Source organism: Electrophorus electricus, chromosome 2, assembly GCF_041902795.1.
Source record: "Electrophorus electricus isolate QZ-2024a chromosome 2, ASM4190279v1, whole genome shotgun sequence".
NCBI lineage: Eukaryota > Metazoa > Chordata > Actinopteri > Gymnotiformes > Gymnotidae > Electrophorus > Electrophorus electricus.
In genome coordinates, this window is record NC_137498.1 from 14830016 (window position 1) to 14856418 (window position 26403).

Consider the following 26403-nt stretch of genomic DNA (forward strand, 5'->3'; position numbering starts at 1 on the left):
CCTTCACACAAACACACACACACACACTCTCTCTGTTACTCAATTCACATTACCATAAAGCTCCCTCTTAAAGGCGCAGTACAACAGTGTCTGTTACAAGAGCATGTGGAATTACAGCAGCCACAGTGCTGGCTACCTGAGACTTTCAAAAAGTTTGAACAGATATTTAAAGGAGCATTTAATTTCAGAGCATTTTTTTATTTATTTATACATAATGCAGTGCATGAAACATAAGTCAGGGTATATTTTTAATTGCACATGTTCAGTTTGATTAGTGTTGTTCAGTTTCAAATTTGATATGGAATTTGTTTGCAGGAGTAACGCGTTTGTTGGCCAAAAAACTGGTCCTCCTTCTGTAAGACTGTCACTCCACCACTAGAGATGTGAACTCTACTCACACCACAAATGTACTGTTGCTTTCAGACTGGACTGTCCAATTAAAATGAAAGCTAAAATAACCAATTTGACAGTCTATAGACTATTAAATAAATGTCTACAATCATGGACTTAATTCTCCAAATAAAGTGAAAGCTGCACTATGTAGAATGTATGTTGTCCACTACACTATCTGACAGAAACCTTGGCCTCACCATTAAGAAACAATGTCATCGTGAGGACTTACTGTGCCCTGGGCCTACATGGCACTGTGTTTACCGTCCCCTCTGCCCTGGTGGCACAATGTTTACCATGCCCTGGGCCCTGGGTGGTGCTGTGTTTACTGTCCACAAACTCAGGCATCTGAATGGTAATAAAGGATTTGAGTGAGACCTGAATCGGTCTTCATTTGTTTTGACAGACCAATCATAGCAGTCTCTAACACACAAATCAGGGGCAGTTATAACATTAGGCATGTTGGTGATATTTGTCATTGTTTCGTACACATATTACTTAAATTGTGGAAACTATGTAATTCTAAAACAGACATGGCAATGTGACAAATGTACATTAACCTCGAAACTCTCTGACTTACCTGTGACTCATTTATAAATTAGTTATTTCAAATCAAAGTGTATTTATATAACGCTTTTTACAACAGATGTTGTCACAAAATAGCTTTACAAATGATCAAGTCCAAGCTCTCAGGGAGCAAGCCAAGGGCAACAGTTCTAGACAAATCTCTCTAGAAGAAGAAATAAGGGGAAGAAACTTTGAGAGGAAGCAAAACTCAAAAGGGGGGCCCATCCTCCTCTGCTCAACAATGGTCACCACAATAATAACAATTTAAAAAGAAAAATAAATGTAACAAATTAAAAAATAAGCAATTAATGTCTAGTCCAACTTTCTAGAGGTCCTGTTCTTGTCCCAAGGTGTGCATTCCCGGTGTGTTGTCTTGTATGTTGATTCACTATGATGATCTGATCACAGCAATTGGTGCAACATCCAGGCCCCTCTGAGTCTGTCAGCGTTCAAAATCAGATTTATCACCTCTGGTTTGGTGTCAGATAAAGTAATAAGAATCACAGTAACACTGCTACTAAGCCAGTAAGTGGAGGGGCCATAATTGTAAAAATATGTATACAGTTCTGGTTTGACCATTTGAGCAGTAACTGAGTCAGAAATCAGACTTCAAAATGCTGTTCTCAATTTAAAGAATGTACGATGTATGGTAGCTAGGTCTGACATTGAGGATTTTAGAGGGGATCTCATTTTTTTAAGATGGTGAATTAGAGAGTAAGAATTTTAGTGTATTTGATCTTATAGGATTTAATGTCTGTACTGGATCTGAAAACCCCCTTGTCCTGTAACAGATAACTTTATTATATATCTCTAGGATTAGGTAAAACCATGCATATTAAATGCAATATGTTTTAAACCATTTTATTCTTAGATTTAGTGCTTAGATTTTTGCCAAGGCCCAATCCCCTCTCATTTTTCCTCCTACCCCTTGTTTTCAAGTGTCATCTTGCCCCTTGGGACTGAGTTACAAAGGGTAGTGGTTGAAATCTTCCCCCTTGCTTCTGCTTCCATTTATCAATGATTCACAAGGGATTCTGAGACATTTCACACTCAATTTGGAGTGTGACTCTGAAAATCTTCAGTTTGGAGGGCCATTTAGCACTAACAGTGCACCCTAGCCCTCTATCGGACACCCAACCCTTACTTATGAGCACCGCATATAGAGGGCCAGGGTTAAGTGGTAGGGTCAAGGGGTGAAATGTGATTGGGCCCAAGTGAATGTGTATGAGGCACAGGAACATGGGAAATAATGATGTTTCTGTGGACCACAATGACTGGATTTAGAACATCTGTGCTAGCTGAGCTGTTTTTAAAAAGAAACACACGTGGCCTGAGCGAGCTGTTAGTCGTGGTTTTGGTCCTTGTGGTTTTAACCAGCGCTTTTTAGTATTAAGTGTAACGGCTCCTAGCAAAGGCAGAGTCTAATTATAACTGATCACCCAGGCTCTGTTTAACTGGCTTGTCAAATGTCTTTCAAATATATAATAAATAGAATAATACAAATATTTACACTTTATTACAAGAAAAAAGGATTTGTGCTGGAGGGGACATCCGTAGTTTAAAACACCATTCATTACAAAAAAAACAACCCACTCTATTGCTGATTTTATGTATTTATGCTGTATGATGTTTGCTGTATTTATGTATTTTATGTTTATAAAGTGTTATGGCTACACTATAAGTAGTGTATTCAGTTTTTGTCCACCAGTAGACTGACTGTGTTACATGGCTGCTTTAACGGCAAGTTGTCAACAAGGAGGCTTTTTCAGCCTTCAGGTGGCTTCTCAAGCCTCCTCTTTCTTCCTCCACAGACACCCCCACACTGAAACCACAACATGCATGTCTGGTTCACAGCGGAACCAGGGGCCCTGTGGGCTCAGCATGGTGACAATGCTGCTGAGTTTGTGTATTCTCTTCACTGAAAGTGAGTGTAAAATTCTCTTTTAATGCTGAATTGCATGAAATTGTACATTTATTTGTTAATATAAAAATGTTATTTAAGCGAGCTGACTTTTCAGGGAACTGGAAAAATATTTTACTTAACAAATAATTATTAAATATTTCTGCATATCTTATGATTCCATCTTATGAAGTCTGTGTACTTTTTAATATAGTTAAAATATAATTATATATTTTCTGGTATACGTTTCTATAGACTACACTGTAGTAAAGTGTAGAAGACAATTACATGTTATTGCTTTAGTATGTCTTTGTCTCCATGTGCTTTTGTATGTTTTAGTTTGTAGCTCCTCCCCTGCTCTGCCCCTTGACATGTGTCTCATGTGAGTTTTGTCTCTTACCCCTCCCACTAATTGTTCCCAGATATTCTCTGTTTGTCTCCTGCTGTATAAATATCCTAATGCAGTCTGCAGTCATGGTCAGTGTATGACCCTACTTTCATGTAAATACTTGTGTCATGAAATAACTCAGCTCAGTGAATACATCAAATATAACATACAAGCAGTGTTCTTAATTTTAGTGGTGTGAGAAAAATATGGTTTGTGGACTAAATCGTGGTAGAAATGTATTTGATAAGTGTATGGCATCTTAATGTGAATATGTGCAGTTTTTAAAATCAGTAAACATTTTGCTCTCCATACACCTTATGAACGCCCCAGAAGAAGGAGGAGACTGTTCTGGTCTGAGAGCTCAGGATGTCTGACGTCTGCTGTGGTTTCATTTCTCACAGTTCCAAGCAGTGGGCAGTGGGTACCAGAGCAGAATCTAAAGCCCATTTTAGACCAGAAGTGACAACCGTGCTGCTTCTGCACCTCTGCAGCTAAGCTGTGGTCACACACTCACAAGCTCAATTTTGTTCTAGTCTATTTCTTGCCTTATACCATGACAGGCTTATCAGTGGTTTCTAGCTAGAAATAATACAAAATACTACATTTATTCTGTAATGTGTAGTTTAATAATCAAAACAGCACAACTCTGACTGCTGGGTCTATACTAGTGTAAAATTGGGATAAAGGATTATGAAACACAGACTAAAACTAGGACTAGGCTCCAATGGCAGGTCCAGTTTGACTGTAATTTAGTACAAAATAGGTTTAGTATGAGTAGGACTGGTATGGTTACTGATAATTTGGGGAATATTGTGTACTGTGAGGAGAGATGTCAGTACTTCACTGAGAAAAGCGACTGCTCATGTACTACCCAAACCATGTCTATGTTCAAAGGCTGATTAATAGAGTTTATCAAAATTCAAATAGGTTCTTATTATGAGTAATGCAGGTTTTTGTTGTTTGTTTTCGACTCATTCAGTAAATCCAGAACTTCATATTACTCACAAAAAATCTTAAAGAACCTTTCTACATAAGCAATGGTCCACAACAAATTATTGTGAAGCGGAAACTGAAAAATCACCAAACAAAAAGCAGGTCTGTAAACTACATTTTAAAACTATAAACTTAGAAATAGGAGTTTGAGAATAGAGTGACAGGATAATACTGTTTGTTTCTCTCCTCTACATCAGACTCCACCCCCTTTGCTTTATAATGAGCATGTGTGTCTCCTATATGGTTTCACAGATGCAGCATCATGGTCAATGTGGGGTTGCAAGTAAGTAAGTAAAGCACATTTCACACATTGCACCCAGTGTACCCAGATTAGCAATACATATGTGAGGAGGAAGAGATGTATGCTGGGAACTCTCACATCTGTAAACTGGTAACTGTTTCCACAGTGACATCAGTGACAGTGTGTGTGTGTGCGTGTATGAGAGCATGTATTTCTGAGTGTGTGTGTGTGTGTGTGTTTTGGGGTGGGCAGGGGTGTATCACTTTTGCAGGTTTATCACTTTGTACATTTACTATGTTTGTAAAATTATGTCTTTCTCCAAGTGCTTCAAATGTGGTTCTGGCCATCACACACAGCAGTGTGTGTGTGTGTGTTGCGGATAGAAGTTTGTCAGAGTTTCATTTGAATACACTTCCTCTCCACTATAAGTGTTCTTGTGAAGTCATTCAGTAGACTGTATTGAAGAGTGTGTACGGTGTGTATCAGCAGTCCTGCTGTAGCTGTGTGTAGTGTGTGTGTAAGTCAGTAAGAATGCAGGTGTGTGTTTATCTGCTCCTTGTGCTCCACGCGGCTGATGGTGAGTGTTACCTTCTCTCTACAGGTGTTGTCATCCTCATACATTCATTTGCACAAAGGAATTTATATCTGGGATCAGCAGAGAGCAATAGCTCATCACTTATCCCAGATTCGGTCTATCGACCAAGATATGTTTGAAGTCCAAATTTTGCCTCTTTAGTTTAGAACAAAAGCTGTTAAATGTTAACGTTGCTAACAAACACTGTAAGTCAACAGCAGCTCAAATATAGCCTTCGTAAATCTATGCCCACAAACTTCTCTCAAGCCGGTCAAACCGCACCCAAGTGTTAATAAATATCTCCCAGACTAGTCGGTGTGTCGTATAACTCACTGTGAACTAGACAAGTGAAGAAACACATCACCGGGAAGCGACCTGGATGAGGTTTGAGGACATGTAGCTCGATATCTGACTTATTTACAAATCCTGTTAGCTGTCGTTGCTGTTGGCTTCCAGTGTTTGTTAGCAATGTTAGCAGCTTTTGTTCTACACTAAAGGAGCGAAATATGGACTCCAAACATGTCTTGTCCACCCGGGTTAAGGGAGAATAAAGTAAATTTGTTGACTTTATTTGTTAAGTGGCACTGAAATCTGCGCTGTGGTTCGGTCCGGTACAGAGTAACCGGTGCTAATTACTTGCTAATTGCTAATTAGTTACTTCAGACCAGCATAAGGTTCCTACCTTATTGTAGGGACATTACTAAGACTGACAAAATTAAGAAACAGAGTACAGAGTATTGTCACTCTTACAAGAATTATTTTGCTCTATAAGTCTATGCATTGTTTTTATAAATGTATTAGTTTTTTTTTTTTCTTTTTTTTTGTAATGTGGTATGTGAAATGTGCTCACTTGTTTATGTTATTTATTCCTCATTTGTTCATCAATTGGTCAGGAGGCTTGGACAGCCCATGCTGCTGCGCGCGCGCGCGCGCACACACACACACACACACACACACACACACACACACACTGTTTCTGTTAGTGGTATTTTTTCCTCACTTGTTCATTCTGTATATGATGCAGTTCTTGTCCACTACCCACTTCTGTATCCAGCTGCCTGTGACAGAGGTCACACCTCATTGTGGTTGACTGTATATATGGTGCAGTCCATTACATGTGGTGTATGATGTGTGTGTTTGGTGCCTCTGTTTGTTTGCCCAAGGTGGGGGGTGGGGGTGGATTTGGGGGAGACAGTGAGTTTTGATCTCATGAATTTTGACATACAAAATGTCACATGCTTCCTGAAAAAGCAAACACTTCATCCAAACGATTTCAACTCTTTCCAAAATGATATTTTTGCGACAAGCGTCTACACTAATATAACATTAATGGCTTTTTGTACATGGCAACTAGCTTGTCATAGTACTCATACATACACGTATTTTCACAAATATACAGACTATGTATGCATATTCAGTACACATACACCATAAAGTAAAACACAATTACAAGGGGAAAGTTCAATTTTTTGCATGATCATTACTGCAAGACACATGCTGTATATACTGTAATACATAGAAGATAACAAAATAGGCTTGTAACAATGAAACAAAAATTAGGTTGCATCTTGTCTCCTGCATGGGTTTGGCTACAAGATCTTATCAACATCACAGGTGATGTGTGGCCAGACAGTCAGGGGAAGTGCCATCTGGAGTGACGTATCCACCCCTGACATGCTCCATCATCAATGTCACCACAAGCTTCCTCCGTCACCTGGAGAAGGCGTATGTGTATGTGGGGTTGGTGATCATGGACCTTCCATGCTGAAAAGGAACTCCTCAATAGAATTTAGGAATGGAGGGTGTGGTGGAGCGTGATGCACAACAAATCAGGAGTGTTCAGTGTGGAGCAGAGCAGCCTGGTGGAAACTTACCTTGTTGCAGATGACAACAAACCTGGACTGCTCTGGTGCAGTCCCCTAGTGATGGGGAAAGAGTCTGTTGTGTAGTGTGTGGAGGAAGGTGATCATGTGGGCAGTGTTGTAGGGACCAAGAGTGACATGATAATGAATGCCATCACTCTGGCTAATGGCTGCACACATTGTGATATCACTCCCATGCTGCTCAGGGACCCTGACTATAGTTGAGTGACTCAGATTAGGCTGGACCCCTGCTGAGCTTTCCTGAAACACAACACATGCTTAACCATATGATCAACCAAAGTGTCCCAGATCTCATCCGTGATGGTTCCTTGTCTTCATCCGCTTCCTCATCCTCTCTGTCAAATACTGGCCTCCATTGATATCCAACCAATATAGCTAACCTGTGGCCTCTTTATATTGCTCAGGCTCTGATGTCTTATGGTACAAATCAATCATAAGTGTCTTCACTTATGAGTCCTGGGTTTGGTTAATTGATACATCCATTTATCATTTGCATTTGAGGCTTTTCTATAAGAAACAGGTATTTCTGTTTTAAAGTAGGTGTATAATATAGAGAATTGTGTTTAGCATATTGGAAAAACGTGTTTTAGAATTACAAAATGAATGTAAATCAGAGAAGGTACTTGTTTTTGTATAGCAGGTCAGTAGACAGGCTATATGAGTTATTGGTTTGTGTCTTGCAAAAAACTATAATACCATAAAGACAGTGTAGTTTCCCAGCATGTATGTCTTCCTCCTCGCATATGTACTGCTACACTTGGTGCGCTGTTTAACAATTTAGCAATACATAACTAACACACCTAACACAAACATGCGCACGCGCACACACGCATGTGCATGCACACACACACACAAACATGCACTGCTGCTGCAGTGACCCACATATGAAGGACTTGGGAAAAAGACATCATTTTACACACACAGTAAATGTCCATTCAAAATAATACTTGTAAATACAAGAACCCCCACCCAGATACACTCTCACACACGCATGTACATGCTTCCTTTTTGGGTTAGTGGGCTTACAATTCTGCTGTTTTGTTCCTCTCTAAGCCTGTGAACAACATGAACGCCCATGAAGACACACATCCATGTGTTATTTATTCCTCACTTGTTCATTCTGTGTACGATGCAGCTCTTGTCCACTACCCACTTCTGTATCCAGCTGCCTGTGTCAGAGGTCACACCTCATTGTGGTTGATGGTGGTACAGTCCTTTACATGTGGTGTATGATGTATGTGTTTGGTGCTTCTGTGCGTTTTCCCAAATACGGAGTGGGTGTGGGTTTGGGGGAGAGACTACAGTGAGTTCTGATCTCATGAATTCTGACATACCCATCAAATCCAAGACAGTACTACGCTATACTACCATGGAGACCTCAGGAGGGGCGGAGCTCACTACCTAAAGGATAAAGAGTTGGATTAGTTTTGAATAAATACATTTGGCAAGACAAGTGGTCCAGATCCCATTCCTTATGGTCCATATTTGGAATCTAATCTATAAAATATCCCATTTTGAAATCACTGCTTCTCTGATGTCATGAGAACCAGCTCATTTACATATCTCCACCTCTTCGGCCTACAGCAGTTTAACCTCTACCACCTACATTGCAGTTCTCAGACATATTTCAGATCTTAGTGCTTTTTAAATGAAGCACAGGGTAGCCAATCAGAACAGAGCTCATTTATCTTGCATTCTAAAGGTACAGCAACAGAAATGGGCTGTTTAATTCTTAGGGATAAGGAGATGTTAGAAAATAGTTGTGTAAAGCTGAATTATTATCTGACTTTTGCTGGAAGATCAAGCCACACAAACATTGTAAGAGGACACCAAAGAAAACTATAAAAGAAAGGATAAATGTAGGATATGCGCCCCCTCTAAAGGCGTTTAGTATTTGGTGAGATGGGAAGGTGAGTGGCTACAGCTACAGCTGAGGAAGCACCAGGGGCTCCTGTCTGGGTCTCACTGGGCAGCCATATGCAGGGCAGCTGTGTACAGCACAGGTTCTGAACTTGGCTGAAGGGTGCAGTTTCAGTACCTTGAACAGCAGTCAGACTGTCCTGGAGCTGAAAGATGTTTGGTCTGTGGTATTGGTCTACAACTCTGAACACGTTTTACTAAAGTCCGTCCTTATTCAATCCTTTTTATGAAACCTGCATCTCTAAGTACAAACCCCATCTCTAGGGAAACATTGAAACAAAAAATGACAAAAAAAAATTAGCAAAGCATTAGTCATTAGATTAGAACATATTCCATCACTGATACACCCTGATCAAACTGGTTTCATCAAAGGTGACACTCAACCATTAACATGCGTAGACTACTTTACCAAATGCATTACACTTCACTCCACATATTACAAACTGCTATAGTCACACTGGATGCAGAGAAGGCTTTCGATAAAGGAAACTGGAAGTTTTTCTCCTCACATTGTGTAAAATCCTTTATACCACACCAAAGGTCAGTACTAATGCAATAACATCAAATGTCACAGAGGCACTAGGCAAGGAAGCCCACTCTCTATTCCTGTTCTCAATTTTTACATTTATACATTTTTTTAAATTTTTTAGTATGTTTGCTGTTTTTGGCCCTTTTTTTCAGTTTTTATTTTATTTTGTTGTTGTTACATTGTAGTGCACACTAGCCCACAGCCTAAATTAGTTATGCTACAGATATTCATCATCAAACAGTCTACCTCTAAAGTGATCTTTAGATGGTTGCCATTATCAGAAACTCTTGTAATTAGCAAATGTGTTTAGTGATGGTCCAAACAGTCACAAAGGAGCCACAGAGCCACCCTGGACATGGAGCACAAGCCCCTGCTGACTGCTTTAGTGATTCTGTCTCAATGGTAGATCTCTCAGCTTCTCTTAAGTAGTTTTTACTTCAGCGTATGACAAATTACAACATGATCATAGATGTCTGCATTCCACCTGTACTTTATGAATAATATGAAAGTTATCAGACAATCCTCAGGTTTACCTGATTAAATGAGCAATGTTTATTTTGAGCAGCATGTAGTCTAGAGATCTTCTTGTCTGATCTCTCTAATATTTGCTAAGCTATACATTCAGTTTGGCCTTCTGATCACTAAGTGCAGGTGTGAAATGATGTGACCACATCACTGTGTAGCACTACTTCTTACTGCAGGATCACTTTCCTGAGGATGGGGACTGAACACTGGGCAGCAAAGGAGGAAGTGATGACACTAGAAAGACACTGTTAGATTTAGTCTGTATGTAAAAAGGAAGAGGAGGATTAATTTGTTTTGCACTTGAACACACTTCCCCTCTACTATGGACATTAGTGGGTGGTGAATTTCATTGGAGTTCTACAGAGAGAGCTGTAGAGTTCCAGGTCATAGTTGTGTGGTGATTCCCACAGACAGACTGTAGTCTGATCTGCAGTTTTCAGAGCGTTCAGTACACTGTAGTTTTGTAGAGTGTATAAGATGTGTAGCAGCGTTACTGCTGTAGCTGTGTTTTTATCGGCAATGATGTGCAGACGAAGTCCTGTGAAGCGTTTGAGGTTCTTCCTTATTGTACTGCTAAAGGATTCGAAGCATCGAAAGCTTTTGACAAAACAGCGACACCTGGTGGTTTTTAGAAATTATAGCAGCCATAGATTCAAAACTGCGCAGCTCTAGAAATAACACTGCACCGCCATCATATTTAATTTTTTTAATAGGTTTTTTGATGATCAGTAATGTTTAGACATACAATTTCTGAATTAACTTGTTTAAAATCATTTTTCCTTTTTATATGAAAACGCAGCATAGTAAAATGTTGCAAACTACACAGGGAGAGAACGGGTTGACGGTATGAAACATTTGTTCTCCCTTTTAGCCTCTATATTTTCCACATTTCCAATTTGTTTTATAGCTTATAGAACAGTACCAAACTCAGGAAACAGTCTCACCCTCATCCTTGCGTAGACGGCAAACACAGAGACTACAAATGAGATCTAAACAAACAAAACAGGAGTAAGGAGCAACACAGGTTCTTATCACAAACTAAATGAAAGACAAACACTCTTACCATGACAAAGCGCAACCAACACCGTCGCGAACTAACCAACAACCGAGAGAACCATATTAACGACGGCGTCATGAGAAACAATAACAGACAAACACGATACGTAGGGACGGGGTTTTATAAGACTATAATCAGGGATAAATTAGAAACAGCTGGAGACAAAGGGGAGGAGACAGGGACCCATAGAGAATGACGAAAACCCGGAAGTTACTAGGTTGCCTGGGAAACGGGGAATGCTCCGGTCTGTAGACGCGACAAACTGATACAAGCTCCGGGACGCTGTGTGATCTGAGTTTCGATGCCTTAGTATCAAACGTTATATCACTCTTTGGTTTCTGCACAGTTCTTAGATCGTTCTTCTGCCATTTTGTGGTGTTCCGTTTAGTTTGCATCATTTAGTAACGTTTGACGTTATGTCTACCTGTTTTGGAAATAAAGAATTTCGTTTACACATGTGCGTCAAGTCCTGCCTCCGCTTCACATTATCGTTCTGAAAACTGCACAGTGTGCAGATCATTGAGAGAGAGAGAGAGAGAGAGAGAGAGAGAGAGAGAGAACATGACAAGATGAAGTGGGTGGCCAGGGCAGGAATGCGAGGGAGGGAGAGAGAGAACAAGAACAAGCCTAAGGGAGAGATTTCTCCAAATGTACCTCTTCAGCCCATCAACTCTGCTCCAGCTCCACTCTCAGCTCTGCTCCAGCATTAACGCCACACGGTTCAGAATTTCTTTACAATCTTGATTGTTCAACAGCAGAGTTTGTCCACCACTGACCAATCAAAGAGTGACCACATACGAGCAGCATCCCTGTCATACCACATCCAAGAGGAACCCACAGCTCATAGAAGAGTGATTTGCAGTCCTGAATAACAACTGATAAATAACAATATGTATGCAAGAGACCACAGATGACCACAGCAGTTGGGGCAAACAAGATCAAGACTTCATAGATGAGAGTTTGGCCTACACATATGAATATGTTATACTATGTCATTTCAACCAAGAAAATCATGTCATGATAAATGAAGTTGTAGCTCAGTCTCTCTCAGTGTGTACATTTCTCAGCTACCTTTATGAGTGCGTTATGGAATTTGTAGTTCATGAAGCATTTATGTACAAAGTCTTGTAAGTTTGCGTTTTTTTTTTTTTTTTTTTTTTTTTTGTTTTTTTTTTTTTTTTTTTTAGCGCAGTTTTGTAGCTGGTTGGGTTGAGTCTTTAAATTAAAATTTTCTGTAATGTCTATGGAAGTGCTGAGCAATATGCTTCCAGATCCAAGACCACTGAATAAATGTGTGGTCACTGTTCATCCCCTATTTAGGTTAAATTTAAAGGCAGCATCAGACACTGAATTTTCAGTGTAAAGTGTCAGTCACACCGCACATGAGTAAAATCTGCCTGGCAAAAAAGTTCATTCACTTGAACAGACAAGAATGCAAAAAATGTGGAAATTTGCTTCCGGTAGTGAGTAATCAGGAGGCAGACAGATAGACTATTAGACACAATTTACCTGCCATTGACTAATTAGATTAGATTAAGAGTGAACTCATGCAAGATGTTTCTTTTCACATTTTAAGAGTAAAACTAACAGGAACAGGCCTTTGGTAATATGTAGATGCTGAAAGCAACAGTACATCTGTGGTGTGAGTAGAGTTCACATTCCTAGAGGTGGAATGATATTCTTACAATGCCGGCTCCAGTTTTGGCTACTAAGCACAAGACATCAATCATGCAGACAAATTGTCCACCAAATATGGAAAGATCCAGTACTCAATTTGAACATGAATGGAACAAATCCTCACTAAGTTCTCATGGACTGCATTGTGGGTAATAAAAATGCTCTGAAAGTAAAATACTCCTTTAATCATCTGTTAAAGTCTTCTTGTTCTAAAGCCTCATGCAGCCTGTTTTAGGCCCCTCTCCACTGCAGTCTAGCTCTTCAGTCTCCACCAGCAGGGCTTTAGTGAACTCTGCTCATAATATGGCAGGTTTAGCTTCACCTGCTATTTTCATTAGTAATAGAAAAGATCCCTTTGACCCGTTGAAGTAGTTTGGGTGTTATAGAGAAATGAACTGACCAAACAGCACTGAGGGAGGTCATTTTAGGTCACTCCCACTGGCAATCACATTTTGTCTCTATGACAACGGACTGAAACGTTCAAGTTACAATGATGACGTTCTCACTTATGATGTGAAACTATCTGCTAGATCACTGACTGATAAAGAAGAAAGAGGACATACCAAATGACAATGTATTAAACCCTACAGGATCACTATATATGTGAGTGAGAATGTTGTCATTCTTACTTATGTGTGTCTGTGTTGGGGATAGACGTTGGTCAGAACTTCATCTGAATGCACTTCCTCTCCACTATAACTGTAGTTGTCATATTATTCAGTAGAGTAGTTCTGAAGAGTGTGTGTATGGTGTGTATCAGCAGTCCTGCTGTAGCTGTGTGTAGTGTGTGTGTAACTCAGTAAGAATGCAGGTGTGTGTTTATCTGCTCCTTGTGCTCCATGCTGCTGATGGTGAGTGTTACCTTCTCTCTACTTCTGTAGATCATCAAATATCTACTCAGTAGCTACTTTATAAGAAACACTGAAAACATCTATAGGAGTTCAGTTAGAGACGACATCTCTGACCACGTATAAAAGGCACTTTAAAGGCACATGTGGACACTAGTGCCAATGGGTGATGTTACTGTTTCTAATAAAGTAGGTGGTGAGAATAAAATTGTGCGTGTGTGTGTGTGTGTGTGTGTGTGTGTGTGTGTGCGCGTGTGTGTGTTGTATATTACCTGAACATGTAAGGTAGAATTTAAGATTTGGTTATTGGGCTGCTTTCAGTTGTAAACCAAACCTTGAACACAATGTGTCATTGTGGTGCAGTTATATCTAATTACATATAACCCATGCATATCGGATTCAGTGCTCAGACTAGAGCATAATAATCAGAGTAAAGTAAGTAGTCAGTACATGGTTGTATAGTAAATGTTACTCTGAACAATCACAAATCTCTGTGTGCTTGAGATAGTTAAGCCATGTTAAAGAGAAAAGAGATGAAAAGAGTAAAGAGATGAAACTCAAATGTTGGGACATGCACATGAGGGGATTGATGGTGAAGGTCTTCTACTGGTGTGTTTCTGCAGGCTGTACACTGGAACATCAGAAGATCACAGAGATCACTGCATACGCAGGAGACTCAGTACTACTGCCCTGTTCCTGCACAGACCCACAAATCAGACCTGAGAGTTTCACCTGGCAGAAACACCAAAACTCCAGTTATACAGACCTCTCCAGTGAGAGTGAACAGTACAGAAACAGACTTCAGCTGGGTACTGCTCACGCTCCAGGAAATCTCTCTCTACTCATATCACACCTGACTGAGGAGGATGAGGGAGACTACAGGTGTCAAACTAAAGGGAATAAACACAAAGACATCAAACTTTATGTTTCAGGTAAAATATTATTCAGAAACACAGACAAATTAAAATCTCCTAAGTAGATTTCGCCTGGTGGATCTCCATCATGAACTTCGCTTTTCAAACATACATATAAATGTAATATAAATACATTCACCACACACTTTATTAGACACACATACATCACATTTTACTAAAATTCAAAAACAGGACATTTAAAAATAGAGAAACACCATTACATATTTATCTATCTAACATGTGGACCACATTATCCTCAGATATTAGTCACCAGACATCCTCTGTCACCAGTCTAGAAGAGTTAAACACAACTAACATACATTTCACCTGCCCTCACTGAACACTTTCAGTACCTCTAATAAGTGAATGTGTAGGTATAATTACAGACTGTGTCCACCTGGTGTCTTACACAGTTTGTGTGTTACCCTGCACGCAGGATATCACTGGTCAGTTTCTGACCACAGATGTCCCATTATATGTGGATACTGAACCATTCTCCACACGTCAGTCCCACTACAGTGCTGGAGGCTTGGTAGTGGGTGTTGTACTGGTATGAGTGGTTCAGGTACAGCAGTGTTACTGGATTCAGTGCTATGGGTAGGTTGAGAGTGTTCTGACAGTGAAAGATATCCAGCCAGCAGTGGTTCAGTGGTCAGACACTGACCATGACTGGAGTTGGAGGATGGTTAACACTAACTGTGTATTACACCAGATGGGCTAGAACCACTGACTCTACAAGATTCTTCTAATCCATTTATATTTTAATGCATGTGACAGAGAGCATAAACTTGCATAAATTCTGTAACAAAAGGATGTTAAACATTTCACAAATGGATTTGTTTTGTCTTCATATGATGGTTCACAGAATAATGTCACTGGTTGTACAGGTTACTTCATAACAGTAGTGTAACATGTCAGTGTTTCTGCTCTCTCTAGTCTGCAAGGATGTTGTGAATCCTCCCATAGTGCTGAGTGGATACGTGGGAGGGTCTGTCCTGCTGCCCTGTTACTGCACTGAACTGCTGGCCAAGCCAAAAACCGTCAGATGGAGTTTTATAGAAGAATCTAATGCCATCTACCCAACTGACCAGACAAACCATTACACTGATAGAATTAAGCTGGTTGCTGCTCCAGGAAATTTCTCTCTATTCATATCTGGTCTGACTAAAGAGGACGGGGGACAGTACAGGTGTCGCATCAGCAGTGATTATCTTATAGAGGTCAAACTCCAAGTAACAGGTAAACCAACCTCTTGTGTATTTAATGTATGAAATGTTGTTGACTGCATATAGTGACTGATCTGTACCAATAACTACTGTACTACATAAAACAAAAAATCTATCCAGCAGCAGGATCTGCAGTTCTACTTCTGTCTGTTTCTAGTTACAGCTTCTGTTTGTATTTGTATTTCATGCCTGTAGTTAATGACTCTTGTCTTCTGTCCTGTTTAGGTTCTAGTCAGTTATATACCCATATTACACATGACTTGTTTAGTTTCCTTATTTAGTTACTACTGTTCTCATTTGCTCTAGAGAGAGGGGGAGAAAGAGAAAGAGGGAGAGAAAGAGGGAGAGAGAGAGGGAGAGAGAGAGAGAGAGAGAGAGAGAGAGAGAGAGAGAGAGAGAGAGAGGAAGAGACTCGACCCAGGAGCCCCTAATTCATTCACTCCCAAAAAGAGAGAGAGAGAGAGAGAGAAACGGATAAATGGAGAGAGAAGGAGGGAGGGGGAGAGGGAGAGATAGAAAGAAAAAGAAAAATAAGAGCAGAGAAGAGTCTCCTCTCACAGCTGGTGCTGTTCATTAACACACACTAACACTAACACATCAGGACCAGTCCGAAGTACAAACAGACCAAACCAAATTATTACACTGTAGCAGACGACCTGTACACAGTGACTGACATTAAACACAGAACCACGTTGACAAAGTCCAGACTCAGAGAACACAGCCTGGCCGTCCAAACCAGCCGATATAAATGTCATGGCTGCCCAGAGAACAGAGACTCTGTCAGCAATGTAAATATGACACTGTAGAGACAGAGCTGCACTTCCTCACTGAATGTGAAAAATTCATCCAAATATGGCAAATTTACTTTACAAAATCTGAGACGATCCACCCCAACTTTAAGTGTCTGTCTAACACTGAAACTGCCTATCCTACTGGGCGAAAAGAAGGAAAGCAGCGCTTTAGCTGGGTGATACATATCTGCCTGCCATAAGATGAGGGACAGTGATTAACCCACCCAAACACACACACACACACACACACACACACACACACACACACACACACACACACACACACACACAGTTTATAAAAGTTACCTAACTATTTATTTTTTATAAATATTTTTTATTTTCCATCCTTATTAGTTTTTTTTTTCCTTTCTTTTCACTTCTTCCCTTTTACTTCTTCCAATTATTATTATTTCAGAACAATTACAGTTCTTCAAGTTCTTTATCGTAACAGAATTCTTAATTTCCATAATTGCAAAGGTTGTAATGTTGTGTAATGTTCATGTTATAATACTGCTTTGGCAATACTACAATACTATAGTTGTATATGGTCATGCCAATAAAGCTTACTGAACTGAAATGAACTGAGAGAGAGAGAGAGAGAGAGAGAGAGACTCGACCCAGGAGCCCCTAATTCATTCACTCTCAGAAAATGACTGAAGGACACACTGCACCTACAGAGCCCTGCAGCTTCAGACTTAGTCAACGTATCACCACCACTGACACACAGAGAACTGAACACGTCTGCTTGGCCAAACTGTACATACATCAGTTCTGTAGTACAAAATCTAAACATGTTAAATACATAACAGCCCTGAACCCTCATTACTTATAATTGATCACACTTTTCTATTCTTGCAGAGGCTCCATATAAACCTGTAAATCCTTCTCCAGTGGACACTGACACATCAAGTCCAACAGCTTCAACTAAACCTACTACTACAATGACGTCTCCAAAAGGTTATAAGACATTCAGTCCATCCACTTCCAATGGAGGTAACACGCATTGGTTTAACGAGTGTGGGGCAGGATGCAAGCGTGACTTAGCCTGGTTTGATGCGTTTTTGTTTTTAATGAAAATGAAAGCACACATGAACGTACTGTGCTAATGTTGCATACACAAGGTAATACAAGCGATTAAGGCAAAATAACACATTAGGGGTTGTACTGGATTGGGCTTTATAGGGTAAATAATGAGGGTGAGACTAGACCCAGGTGACGGGGGTAAGTGAAAGGGGAAACACAGGACCCCTGTGTGAGGGCATGAACCACACAAAGCATGTGGAGGAATAAAAACAAACAAAGGAGCACATGGGGAGGAGGATGGTGGTGAGAGGTGTTACAGTAGCACCCACACCCCCCTTAACACGGGGCTCCTGTGTGATGGTGGTGAGGGGTGTTACAGTAGCACCCACACCCCACTTAACACGGGGCTCCTGTGTGATGGTGGTGAGAGGTGTTACAGTAGCACCCACACCCCCCTTAACACGGGGCTCCTGTGTGATGGTGGTGAGGGGTGTTACAGTAGCACCCACACCCCCCTTAACACGGGGCTCCTGTGTGATGGTGGTGAGAGGTGTTACAGTAGCACCCACACCCCCCTTAACACGGGGCTCCTGTGTGATGGTGGTGAGGGGTGTTACAGTAGCACCCACACCCCCCTTAACACGGGGCTCCTGTGTGATGGTGGTGAGAGGTGTTACAGTAGCACCCACACCCCCCTTAACACGGGGCTCCTGTGTGATGGTGGTGAGGGGTGTTACAGTAGCACCCACACCCTCCTTAACACGGGGCTCCTGTGTGATGGTGGTGAGGGGTGTTACAGTAGCACCCACACCCCCCTTAACACGGGGCTCCTGTGTGATGGTGGTGAGAGGTGTTACAGTAGCACCCACACCCCCCTTAACACGGGGCTCCTGTGTGATGGTGGTGAGGGGTGTTACAGTAGCACCCACACCCCCCTTAACACGGGGCTCCTGTGTGATGGTGGTGAGGGGTGTTACAGTAGCACCCACACCCCCCTTAACACGGGGCTCCTGTGTGATGGTGGTGAGGGGTGTTACAGTAGCACCCACACCCCCCTTAACACGGGGCTCCTGTGTGATGGTGGTGAGGGGTGTTACAGTAGCACCCACACCCCCCTTAACACGGGGCTCCTGTGTGATGGTGGTGAGAGGTGTTACAGTAGCACCCACACCCCCCTTAACACGGGGCTCCTGTGTGATGGTGGTGAGGGGTGTTACAGTAGCACCCACACCCCCCTTAACACGGGGCTCCTGTGTGATGGTGGTGAGGGGTGTTACAGTAGCACCCACACCCCCCTTAACACGGGGCTCCTGTGTGATGGTGGTGAGGGGTGTTACAGTAGCACCCAAACCCTCCTTAACACGGGGCTCCTGTGTGATGGTGGTGAGGGGTGTTACAGTAGCACCCACACCCTCCTTAACACGGGGCTCCTGACGTGCATAACAGTTGACAAGGGAGCCTGAGCCCGGCATCACACAGCAGGGTCTGGGGAATCTGGACAAGGACAGGTGGGAAAGGAGGAAAAAAAAGGGGAAAGTCCATCGGGTGAGGGGTGGAAACAGGACTTTGTACCACAACCAGAGACCTGACAGCAGGCTGGACAGGAGACGAGTGGGTTCCAGCTTGGGCAGCGGGATGGACGGGAGCCCGGCTGAGAGTAGGAGCACAGGATACGGGATAACAGGAACCCAAACCACAGCTGGGATTGGGACAGTTACAAAGACAGGAATGGGGACAGACAAAGGCAGACACTGGGATTGGTAGAATAACAATGAAAGATTGTCAATTCCAGTACAACAGAGATGTTACAGGAGGTGAAGTGGGTGGCTAGGCCGGGAATGAGGGAAAGAGAGAGAGAGAGATAGAGAGATAGAGATAGATAGAGAGAGAGAGAGAGAGAGAGAGAGACACTAACAAATGCCTGGAACTCAAGCGCACACTGACAAAACAAGTCCAACAGCTTCATTCTAAACCTACTACTACAATAACATTTGAAAATGGATAAAGGTTTTTTTCCGAGAACAAATGTAGTCTTAATGACATTGACAATGTCAACTTTTATTAATTACTAATAATATTATCAATATTAATCAATATCAATATTGTCAACTCTCAGTCAAGTATAATGCCAAAATTTGTAATTTCAGATTGTAGCAATACAGAGACTCATTCATGCTCCATCCTCTTTGTTTTTGTGCCAAAAAAACATTTGCATTGAATGCTTGTTATGAAATTCATACAATATAATATTAAAAGTGACAAATAACACATCAAATTTTAATTCTGCTTCCTACATTCCCACATGCAGGAAATGCAGACAATTCTCCAGTATACACACGTCATGTCATCTTAGCTGGTGTGGGGGGTTTACTGCTGTTGATGGGATTAGGAGGAGTCATCTGCTGGAGATACAGAGGTATACACACACACACACACACACACACACACACACACACACACACACACACACACACATACACATACATATATACATACATACATACATACATACTTACATACATACATACATACATATCTATCCACATCCATCTCACACTGAGTTCATTTTGTAGTTCAGAGATGTGAACAGACGGTGAGCAGAGAGGGACAAACAGGACAGAGGAGAGATCAGCAGACACAGGTGAGTGTCACACATCCATGTTATAATATCAGTGAACTCTGATTCAGTACACAGATCTGTTCTACAGTGCCAAAGCTTGGATCAGGAATCTGACTGTTTCTGCATGAATGTTAAACCCAATGAAAAAGGCATGCAGGTACTGGTGAGAGGTTGTGTGTATCTGAGAGTATGGAAGAACTTTAAGGGTTCTTGTGTACACAGAGAACTTCACTACAGTCTCTTTGCACACAGTTGATTCCGAATACTAAATTGTGATGAACAGTTTGACATCATCCAATATGCAGTAGTTCAGCAGAGCAGTTCTTATTTGTTTAATATTCTGTAGTTTAACAGAGCAGTTATTTGTTTAATATTCTGTAGTTTAACAGAGCAGTTATTATTTGTTTAATATTCTGTAGTTTAACTGTTATTTGTCTAATGTGCTGTGGTTCACCAGCATGACAGTTATTCACTTAAGACTTTTGCAGCATGTGGCTCTGCTAGAGATGATGGGCACTGCATCATGCAAACAGGGTTATCCTGGCCATCTGGTATAAGGGAAAATAATGAACATTTTATTTTGTGCCGACCAATCCCTTTAAGTGGCACCAGAACGAGGCAAGAAACCTTCGGTCTGACTAATTTTCAAGATCTTGCCAGTAAAAACTCATTAATTAAAGAAAAAGTGATCCACGTACATTTATCATTAGTATTTAAAAAGGGCAGGTGATGTATGTATGTGGTTACTCTCCTCAGCCACTTTATTAGGATCACCTTTACACTACATCATTATCTTCTAGCTGCGTGTAGTTCCTCAGGCTTGTGTATAAACTCCAGACACACTGCTGTTCTTGTTACACACTCATACATGCCCTAAAGACACTACCACTGCAGAGACACTTGTTCCTTGACAGTGGTCCACCATCCAGGTAGGATCCACTCAGCAGTGCTCCAGTGGTCACCCAATAAACAGTGGTGCACACCTGTAAGATAGGTGCACCTATTACAGTAAAGACTGACTTCAGGTGAATGCTGGTTATTCCTTTTTTATAGTGGCTAGTGATTGATTACATGTTTGTGAATGAATATAAATCAGATTGAATGGAAGCCTATTATGTGTAGGTATAGAGCAGGGGTCTAGGTGTAAACACATCTGCATATGCGGATGTGTGCGTTAATGTGTACATAAGTTGTCTCATTTGCCTTGTTTGGTTTTCTACAGGAACACTGTAATGTAGTTTATTATAAACCCAAGTATTGTATTATAATGTATTTTACTGTTGTATAAATGCAACATATTTTTTCAATATGTTATGTATTAATAACTGTAATAAACCACACAACAGTGTGGGCATTATTCTGTATGCGTGTGTGTTAACATTTTGTAATTTTGATATTTTCTGCAGGATGATGTGATGTATTCTACTGTAGCCCATATTAACACCACCAGACCAGCACCCAGAGAAATGGATAATGGAGATAATACAGAATACGCCAGGATCAAACTAAATTAACAAACTTAAATTCACACACGAGTGTACGTGCACACACACACACACACACACACACACACACACACGCACACACACACACACAGACTTTTATTGTATGGTATCTAGCCAATGAACTGTTATGTTCTTCTGTCTTGGTTTCAGTGCTGTCTTTGTATAATTTGCTGTATCTATTGGTAATTACTAATTAACTGCTAATTAGTTACTCCAGGTGTGGTTTCAGACTGGCATAAGTTAGGAATTGTAGGTGGAGGACTAACAGTGACAGGGGCAGGACTAAGACTGATAATATTACAGTGTAGCCACTCCAAGAACCAGAGTACTTGTGTTTCATTCCTTTTGATTTTATCTTCTACTTGGGAAAGGAGGCTAACTGCTAAATCTAAATGTTAAATGCTGTAAACGTCAATTAAAATGTTTTCAGTCTGTAACTATAATTGTGATTCCTACAAGTATCATTTCCTACAAGTATCATATGTCTGCACAATAATAAAAACAATTTATTATATTTATTACATTATGGATTTTTTCATCAGAATGGTTTTTCTTCATTTTATTTGTGTATCTCTGTTGAAGCATTTTCGGATATTTAATCTTTAAATTGTAGCACATTTTTATGTTAAGCAGGTCATTTTATAGTCAAATGCCGTCCGTTGTCTGTACACATCACTTCCACTGTGAGAGTCTATTGCTGTTTCATAAATAAAGAGCCAAAGCAGGACAGAGAGTTGTGGTTTCTGTTTATACCCACTGATAACCACATACATCATGAAGGTGTGTGTGGTGCAGTTCACTGACAGCTGTTGGATGTCACTGTCTGTTACTTTCTCTTTAGGACCGAGGTTGAACTCCAAAGTAGAGCAGATGGTTCTGCAGAATTGTACACAGTGTGAAACCAGATCAGTGACATGGAAACAGTCTCACTCAGACTCGAGCAAAAACACCAAATGTGAAAATCACCTTTTATCCCAAACAGGCGACTCGGGTTCAGTTCTTGGTGTGAAAGGGTTTATATGTAGGCTGGTCATAGGAGGTGGTTGCTTAGGGCAGTAGAGCTGTGTTGAAAAGGTTCTGCAAAGTGAATTTATTTTGCTGTTGTAGGTGAGGGAGTTGGCTTGCTACAGCTTTATATGACATTATTACCAATATAGTTATACTAAAATATAAATATTAGGAGTGTAATGGTATGTATTTTTATCCCAAATCACCCCATACACATTACAGTTCAGTGTATGCAGTCATACGGAGAGTACACAGTAGCCTAAGTGTGAAGGCCGATGAACATAATGTGGAATCAAACTTCACATCTGCGATTTCCACTCCAAACCTTAAGCTATAAGCTATTAGCAAGTTAGCAACATGCGAGGGTAAATGTAGCTCAAGCTCGTTAGCAAAATTTACTGAATCATTAACACTATGACCTGTTTCTTTCAAATCACCTGTGTGGGAAAGTTTCTCAGTGACCTGAGTGGTGGACGAGGACAGTATGTTGGTGTTGTAGGGTGTGTGTGCAAAAACACATTCTAGATTTATTTGGGTGAACTAGAACCATAACCTGGCTAGTTTTAGCCAATTAAAAATATGATTAAAATCTTTGTTCTTCAATTTTGGAATGTATTGTTACCAACTGACCATGTCTTTGAAAGTGGGATCACAGATGATTTTGTCTAATTAGACTTCATAGTGTATTTGTATAAAGACAAATAGAATATTAATTTTTTTGTTATTCACCAGTGTTCTAATCTTATTTGAACTGTTCAAAACTCTTAAAAGACGAGCATCTTTACAAGCAGATAAAGTTAAGGCTACACCTGAAATGTTAGTCTGTTACCGATGAGGAACTGAGGGTACTTAGTAAGTCGGATAAAGTGGCTCTACTGCCTCCTGCTTATTAACTGGAGCTACGTCTTTCCAATTAAATGTTGTCCTCCTCTGCTAAAGACTAACAGAAGAGCACTACGTTACAGAATGCAAACAGACAAAATCGTTGCATGAAGTAAGGATTATTTAAGGCAGTAAGTCAAAAAGTCAAAAGATATTTCAGAAAATGAAAAGACAGGTTGGGGAAAATAAAGGCAAAAAAGAAATACAAAATAAATTGGTAAAAAGAGCTGGGAAAAGTTAAAGAGTAGGGCTAATTTTGTTGGAGTGTTTGGCACAGGACAAGGTGCTTCTTACAGCCTGCCATGCTCGTCTGAAGAAGATGCGTACTCTCTTCAACTTCTTGTATTGTACTGAGCCTTTATATTTAAAACAAAAGTAGAATTTTAAAACTGTGTTCATGGAGTGGATGTATGTAAACTCTGATTATTGAAGTGGTGCTTTGATGTTACTCACAAGCTGGGGTGCTCTCCACTTTGGGTGCCTGAAATCATTAAGATTGCGTTTGGCTAGTTGTCGAACAAAATGCAATCGATTATGTTATTTGGCAGCGAAATCACAAAGGGGGACACCATTTCGGGGACTGGATGACAACCATTGGTCATATAAAACCTTCAAATGGACCACACACTGTGCGTCCAAAAAGTAATGCATTAGGGCTGAACCCCAAAGAATCTTGAAATGTGACGGATAACAAATAGGAGCAGAGGAACACCTTCATCCCAATCTTTATCATACTCAGCACAGTAAGACCTCAGCATATTTTTGAAAGTTTGATGGAACCTTTCCAATGCACCTTGAGACTCAGGGTGATATGCACTGGAGAAGTGGTGTTGGATCTTTAACTCATATTTTACTTGGGCAAATAGGTTTGAAGTGACATTAGTCCCTGTTAGATTGGATACATTTAGGTAGGCCAAAGGTAGTACAGAACTTAATCAATGCTTTAAACACAGCTTTAGATTTATGTGAACGAAGGGGGAATCGCTTCTGGGTACATAGTGGTGGTGCACATTAACGTCAACAAGTAACGATGTCCTGCCCATGTCTGTGGCAGGGGACCTACCCAATCTATGAGAACTCATTCAAAGGGTTCACCCACCAAAGGAATTGGAACCAAAGGTGCAGGGGGAATAACCTGGTTTGGTTTCCCAACAAGTTGGCATGTATTACAAGACCGACAGTAATTCACTACGTCTTTTCGGATTGACGGCCAAAAGAAATGTCTCAAAATCCGCTGTGCAGTCTTTCGCACACCCAGATGACCTGACAATGGGTGATCATGTGCTAAAAACAAGATATGGGCACGGTATTTAGCTGGTACCACTATTTGCGTCACTGTGTTCCACTCTTCACTAGGGTGAGTCAAAAACTATTTCCACATTAGCACTTCGTTTTCAAGGTAATACTCACTGGTATATCCTGTAGCTTTTTCTCCTTGTTTATCTATGAGGGTGAAGCAATGAAAAGGGTGCTGTCTTCTCTCTGAACCACAGCCAGCTCCTTTTGTGACATGAGATCGGGCATCTCAGGATCAGGAACAATGGGCACAACTTTTTCTTTAGGCGCTGCAAACACAGGTGCATCACCACCTACTGGCACATCACACATGAATGTTCCTTTCAGGGGAAGCACATCACCAAGTTTCTGTGCCTGAGCACAGGTCAAAACACAAGCAGGAAATGTGCCTAATGCCTCTTGTGTAGACTCACTAACCTCCACAGGATTCTCTATTACCTCAGGCATAGGGAACACCATACCAGTGGTCATATCATTACCTAAAATGAATGATACACCACGGATGGGCAGTTCAGATTGTACCGCCGCTTTAGCTGGCCCTGAATACACACTTGAGCATAGGTACAGATTATGTACAGGGAGCCTCATAATACTTAGTCCTACACCCTGCACAAACACATGGTTACCACTATATGTGTCTGATGACAATGACAGCACACTTCCCAATATCAGTGATACAGCAGCACCAGTATCCCTTAATCCCGTGATTGGCCGTTGTCCCTCATCATTAGTGAGAGACAGAACCTTGGAAAATAAGGGGCTGAAAAGCAGGTTCTAAACATTCAATTGTATCTGAGGGTAGAACACTCATCGCATTTATTTTCTTAGCTGCTCTTGCTGCCTTGCACTGTAGGGTTGGACAAGATGCAATGATGTGCCCTTTTTCATGACAATAGAAACACTCCCTTGTGTCCATTGTAGGAGAGGAAACAGGTGCTCGTGGTGGTTTCAGGGTTTTGTGAGGACTAGGACTAGGCAGAGTTGTAGTTGTATAGGTACACAGAGCAAACTCAGTTTTGTGAGTTAGAACATTCATCCGCCATAGTAGCAGCAGATGCCACTGTGCTCGCTTTCTACTCATTCAAGTAGACAATTCTTTCTGGCGGACAATTTTTAAACTCGTCGAATGTTTTCACACTACTTGCACTACATCACTTCTCAAATAAACAGGTTTTCTCCCTTGCAAACTGTATGTGTCTGGTTGGGGGATTTTCTCAAATGCCAAAAATTCTACCTATAGGCTTCTGGCACCAATTCATAAGCATGCAGTATTGCAGCTCTCACAACATCATAGTTAAAGCTCTGCTCTAAAGTTAATGATGAGCAAACCTCTTGTGCTTTTCCCACTAACTTGCACTGGAGCATGAGTGGCCAAAGATCCTTAGACCAATTTAATGCTGTGGCAATACCTCTATCCCGAAATGCTTGTACTAAACTTCTGCCGGCTGACGTCAAATCCATGTGCCACCTGTGTAGCGGATACAGGAGCAGTGAGCGATCCTGGCAGGCATGGTTTTGGTACCTGGCTACTGCCTTTAGCCAAGCCATCTGATATAGGGGAGGAGAACTTCCGGGGCCGAGGAATAGGACCCTCAGGACCCATGCTCTGCCTCCGGATTGCTGCCTCCTTATCTGCCTTTTCAACC

General features: G+C 41.0%; 1 long non-coding RNA gene across 1 annotated transcript; it reads left to right on the forward strand.

Moving 5' to 3' along the window:
* Positions 1 to 19567: 19567 nt before the first annotated feature.
* Positions 19568 to 22055, forward strand: LOC145660287 (uncharacterized). The gene is made up of 3 exons (XR_014126535.1): positions 19568 to 19862; positions 20020 to 20087; positions 21473 to 22055. It is a non-coding gene; the product is annotated as an uncharacterized LOC145660287 (long non-coding RNA).
* Positions 22056 to 26403: the final 4348 nt, after the last annotated feature.